We start from the raw sequence: 5993 nt of genomic DNA, 5'->3' as shown, positions 1-5993 counted from the left end.
CCAACAGCCTAGTGTACTCCTCCTCCGCGGCTCTGTCAGTTAACTGAGGCCTTGCAGCAGTACCCCTCGATGAATCAGCAGTAGGAACTGTGCTGCTGCTGTCAATAGTGCGTGCTCTCTTGGGTGCCATTGATTCGTGAATAAAAGCGTGTAAGAACTGATATTTGATGTTTGTGAGAGGGTTTAAGTGTAGGAAGTTTTGTGGGAGATATGTAGGATAGGTGTATGTATATATAGGGTGTGGATTAGATTAGGGTTTGGGAATTAAGGGATAAAATGATGGGGTAGTGGGAATAAATCGTGGGTTTATGGGCTAAAACTGTTTTTGTGTTTGTTTTTGTTTGGTTTTTTTTTTCTGAACTGTAAAAAAAATTTCTGGTCCTCGACCCCTGCGCGGCCGCTTAGCATAGCTGCGCGGGCGCTCAGCTTGCTGCGCGGCCGCTCAGCTTAGCTGCGCGGGCGCGCAGGGGGTCACTGGAAATTTTTTTTTTAGCCCCTGTTTTCTGATTTTTTTGTGTTTTTGGATAGTTTATTAACTTCTAAGGGTTCCTGTAACAATAATTCATGGGTTGCCTCCCACGCAACGCTTCTTTTTCGTCATTAGCTTGACGTTTCGTACCCTGCTCAAGTAGTCAACAAAATGGCACTAACCACTTCTCGGTTTGCCATGTCCCCATAGTAGTGCTTCAACCGCTGACCGTTAACCTTGAATGCTTGGTCCGGATCATTCTCAAAAATTTCCACCGCTCCATGTGGAAACACAGTTTTGACAATAAAAGGTCCAGATCACCTTGATTTCAACTTCCCAGGAAAAAGTCGGAGCCGAGAGTTGAATAAGAGAACTTGTTGCCCTGGCACAAATAACTTTGGATGTAGCTTCCTATCGTGCCACCTCTTCACCTTTTCCTTATACATTTTGTTATTTTCGTACGCTTGAAGTCGAAATTCATCCAGTTCATTAAGCTGAAGCATTCTTTTCTTACCAGCTGCATCTAAATCCAGGTTCAACTTCTTCAATGCCCAGTAGGCCTTATGCTCAAGCTCCGCAGGTAGATGACATCCCTTACCGTACACCAACTGGAACGGTGACATCCCAAGTGGAGTTTTGTATGCTGTTCTGTAAGCCCAAACAGCTTCATTGAGCTTTAAAGACCAATCCTTCCTTGACGGACAAACAACCTTCTCTAGAATGCGCTTTATCTCTCTGTTAGACACTTCCGCTTGACCATTTGTTTGCGGATGATAGGCAGTAGCTACTCGATGATTCACATTATAACACTGCATCATAGAAGTGAACTTACGGTTACAAAAATGCGATCCTTCATCACTTATGATTACCCGAGGTGTTCCAAACCTTGTGAAAATTTGCTTATGAAGAAAATTTAGTACTGCCTTTGCATCATTTGTCGGTAAAGCTTTAACTTCGACCCATTTTGAGACATAATCGACTGCCAGCAAGATGTACTGATTATTGCAAGACGAGATAAAAGGCCCCATGAAATCGATTCCCCATACATCAAAGACCTCGACTTCAAGCATCACATTTAATGGCATTTCATCCTTCCTTGACAAATTTCCCACTCTTTGGCAACGATCACACCTTAAAACAAACTGATGAGCATCCTTGAACAAAGTAGGCCAGAAAAAACCTGCTTGCAGAATACGAGCTGCCGTCTTCTCACCTCCATAGTGTCCCCCATAAACCGTGGAATGGCAGTCTCGTAATATCCCCTCCGTCTCACAGAACGGGATACATCTCCTGATGATCTGGTCAGCTCCTTGTCTAAACAAATATGGTTCATCCCACATATACCACTTCACCTCATGCAGAAACTTCTTCTTTTGAGCGGATGTCAAATTAAGAGGCATTATATTGCTGACGAGATAGTTTACAATATCTGCAAACCATGGTTCTTCCTCCTGAATTGCAAACAACTGCTCATCCGGAAAAGATTCATTGATTAACGTCCTATCTTGTGAAGTAGAATCGGGATTCTCCAACCTAGAGAGATGGTCAGCTACTTGATTCTCAGTACCTTTTCTATCTTTGATCTCTAACTCAAATTCCTGAAGTAAAAGCACCCAACGAATGAGTCTCGGCTTCGAATCCTTCATAGAAACCAGATAGCGAATAGCTGCATGATCAGTGAATACTGTTACTTTCGTACCAAGCAGATAAGATCGAAATTTCTCAAAGCCAAAGACTATAGCCAAAAGCTCCTTCTCAGTAGTGGTGTAGTTCAATTGGGCACCATTTAAAGTCGTACTCGCATAGTAGACCACATGGAAGAGATTTTTCTTGCGCTGTCCCAGAACTGCACCTACCGCATAATCACTCGCATCACACATCATCTCAAATGGTTCTGTCCAATCTGGTGCTGTAATGACTGGTGCCGTGATCAAACTCTCCTTGAGAGTCTCGAATGCTGCCAAACATTCATCATCAAATTTGAAAGGCACATCTTTCTCAAGCAAATTGCACAACGGCTTAGATATCTTTGAAAAGTCCTTGATGAATCGCCGATAAAAACCCGCATGACCAAGAAAACTACGGATTCCTTTCACAGAATTAGGTGGGGGAAGATTTTCAATGACTCCCACCTTGGCCTTGTCCACCTCCAGACCCTTGCTAGAGACCTTATGCCCAAGGATAATGCCTTCACGCACCATAAAATGACATTTCTCCCAATTAAGCACCAAATTAGTTTCCACACATCTTTTGAGTACGGCGCGCAGATTATTCAAACATTCATCATATGAGTGTCCAAAGACGGAGAAGTCATCCATGAACACTTCGACGTTATTTCCAATCATGTCAGAGAATATAGCCATCATACATCTCTGAAAGGTGGCCGGTGCGCCACATAACCCAAACGAAACTCTGCGAAAAGCAAATGTGCCAAATGGACAAGTGAAGGTAGTCTTTTCCTGATCCTCTGGTGCAATACAAATCTGATTATACCCGGAATAACCATCCAGAAGACAAAAATACTCATGTCCCGCCAATCTGTCAAGCATCTGATCAATAAATGGAAGAGGGAAGTGATCCTTCCTTGTGGCTTTGTTCAATTTTCTATAATCCATGCATACTCTCCATCCTGTAATTGTTCGAGTAGGGATGAGCTCATTCTTTTCATTTGCGACCACAGTGATACCTCCCTTCTTAGGTACACATTGTACGGGGCTCACCCACGAGCTGTCAGAAATAGGATAAATGATGCCTGCATCTAGCCATTTCAGAATTTCTTTCTTCACCACCTCCTTCATGATGGGATTCAGTCTTCGCTGCTGTTCCACAGTTGGCTTACTACCTTCCTCTAGCAGAATTTTATGCATACAATATGAAGGACTTATCCCCTTGATGTCTGCTATGGTCCATCCTATAGCCGATTTGAATTCTCTCAAAATCCTTAAGAGCTTGTCTTCCTCACTACCTGAAAGGTCAGATGAAATAATAACAGGTAACGTAGATGAATCACCTAAAAAAGCATACCTCAAGTGTTCAGGTAATGGCTTGAGCTCCAAGGTAGGTGCTTCCTCTATTGATGGTTTGAGCTTCCCTTCAGCGTTCTTGAGGTCAGAAGTACCAAGAGATTCAAATGGTATGTCCAGCTTTTGCTTCCAGGGAGAAGCGTTCAGATATTGTAATTGCTCGTTGCTATCTTCATCATCGCTGTCAAAATCCCCCACTAAGGCCTTTTCCAATGCATCAGACATTAGCATGTGATCGAGTTCTGAAGTAACCGCAGAATCAATCACATCCACTTTTAAGCACTCCTCATCTTCTATAGGGAATTTCATTGCCTTGAATACGTTGAAGGTCACATCCTGATCTTGGACCCGCATAGTAAGTTCACCTTTTTGCACATCTATCAAGGTACGGCCAGTAGCCAAGAAAGGCCTCCCCAAGATTATGGGAATCTTCTTATCTTCCTCAAAATCCAGAATAACAAAATCTGCTGGAAAGAAGAGCTTATCCACTTTGACGAGCACATCCTCAACTATGCCCCTTGGGTAAGTAATGGAACGGTCAGCCAATTGTAGTGACATGTACGTGGGTTTTGGATCAGGTAGATCCAGTTTTTTAAAGATCGACAACGGCATCAGATTAATGCTTGCTCCCAAATCACAAAGGCACTTGTCAAACGTCAGATTGCCAATTGTGCAAGGAATGGTGAAGCTTCCTGGATCTTTCAGTTTTGGTGGTAACTTTTGTTGCAGAACAGCGCTGCATTCTTCCGTGAGAGCAACGGTTTCAAGGTCATCCAGTTTCACCTTTCTTGAAAGAATAGTCTTCATAAACTTCGCATAACTAGGCATTTGTTCCAGAGCCTCAGCGAAAGGTATATTGATGTGAAGTTTCTTGAACACCTCCAGAAACTTCCCGAACTGTCTATCCAGCTTTTGTTGCTGCAATCTCTTAGGAAAAGGTGGTGGAGGATAAAGCTGTTTCTCCCCTGTATTAGCCTCAGGCAGAGTGTGTTCAACAGTAGTCTTCCTTGGTTCCGCCGCTTTCTCCTTTTGCTTAGATTCTTCACCTCTAATTTCAGCTTCTACTTCTTTTGCCTTTTTAGCATCAGCTACTTTTCCAGACCTTAAGGTAATAGCCTTGACTTACTCTTTAGCTTCCTTCCTTCCTGGTACTTCCGTGTCACTGGGAAGAGTGCCAGGTTGACGATTGAGCACTGCATTGGTTAATTGACCAATTTGATTTTCCAAGGTCTTGATAGAAATCGCCTGACTCTTGCACAACAGCTTAAGTTCCTCAAAATCAGCACTAGTAGGTGCAGCTACACTTCCCTGTTGAGGATATGATTGCCTTGTAGCATACTGCTGTGGTTGCTGGAATCCAGGTGGGTTAAACTGTTTACTCACTCCTTGATGATATGGTGGCTGAATAGCATTCTGATTATTCCCCCAGCTGAAATTTGGATGATTTCTGTTGTTAGGATGATAGGTCGCTGGCACAGGCTGCTGTTGTCGCTGATAATTATTCACATACTGAACAGATTCGTTTACAAGAGAACACTGATCCGTAGCATGAGAACCTGCACAAAGCTCACAAACCATAGCTATTTGATTAACTCCATACGTAGCCAGAGAATCAATCTTCATTGATAGCGCTTGGAGCTGGGCTGCAATAGCGGTGGCTGCATCAACTTCCAGAATACCTGCTACCTTGCCTGACGTCATCCTCTGAGTTGGGTTTTGATGCTCATTTGCAGCCATCGTCTCGATAAGATTATACGCCTCAGTATAGCTTTTAGCCCATAAGGCGCCTCCAGCTGCTGCATCGAGCATGGGCCGAGATTGGGCCCCCAAACCATTATAGAAACCAGTGATCACCATCCAATCTGGAATTCCATGATGTGGACATTTTCTCAACATTTCCTTGTAGCGTTCCCAAGCCTCGCACATAGATTCTGTAGGTTACTGCGCAAACTGAGTAAGAGCACTCCTCATAGCAGCAGTCTTTGCCATCGGATAAAACTTCACCAGAAACTTTTGCGCAAGATCTTGCCACGTAGTGATGGACCCAGCTGGTTCAGAATGTAACCAGTCTTTAGCCTTGTCCCTTAGTGAGAATGGGAAAAGCCTCAACTTGATAGCCTCATCAGTCATGCCATTATACTTAAAAGTGTTGCAGATCTCGACAAAATTCCTTATGTGCATGTTGGGGTCTTCAGTTGCTGCTCCTCCAAAAGAAACATAATTCTGCACCATCTGAATAGTGCCCGGCTTGATTTCAAAGGTGTTAGCTTGAATAGCCGGATGAAGGATGATTGACTGAATGTCATCAATTTTAGGCTGAGAAAAATCCATAAGAGCTGGATCAGCTTGAACAATACGATCTCCCATGTTTATTGGTTCTTTCTGCTCAGTTCCTGAATCCGAATCCTCAAAATCTAACTTCTTCGGAATATCAAGAACTTCGTCTGTCTCCTCAGCTGTATCTAAAGTCCTCTTGCGAGCACGAGAACGAGTTTGCATAA

The 5993-nt window shown here is 43.4% G+C and overlaps 1 non-coding gene across 1 annotated transcript; it reads left to right on the top strand.

Moving 5' to 3' along the window:
- Nucleotides 1-5359: 5359 nt before the first annotated feature.
- Nucleotides 5360-5466, top strand: LOC141680587 (small nucleolar RNA R71). The gene has a single exon (XR_012558366.1). It is a non-coding gene; the product is annotated as a small nucleolar RNA R71 (small nucleolar RNA).
- Nucleotides 5467-5993: the final 527 nt, after the last annotated feature.

This window comes from Apium graveolens, chromosome 1 (genome assembly GCF_009905375.1).
Source record: "Apium graveolens cultivar Ventura chromosome 1, ASM990537v1, whole genome shotgun sequence".
Lineage (NCBI taxonomy): Eukaryota > Viridiplantae > Streptophyta > Magnoliopsida > Apiales > Apiaceae > Apium > Apium graveolens.
Note: the sequence above shows the minus strand (reverse complement) of the source record. Positions and strands in the feature narration are given on the sequence as shown.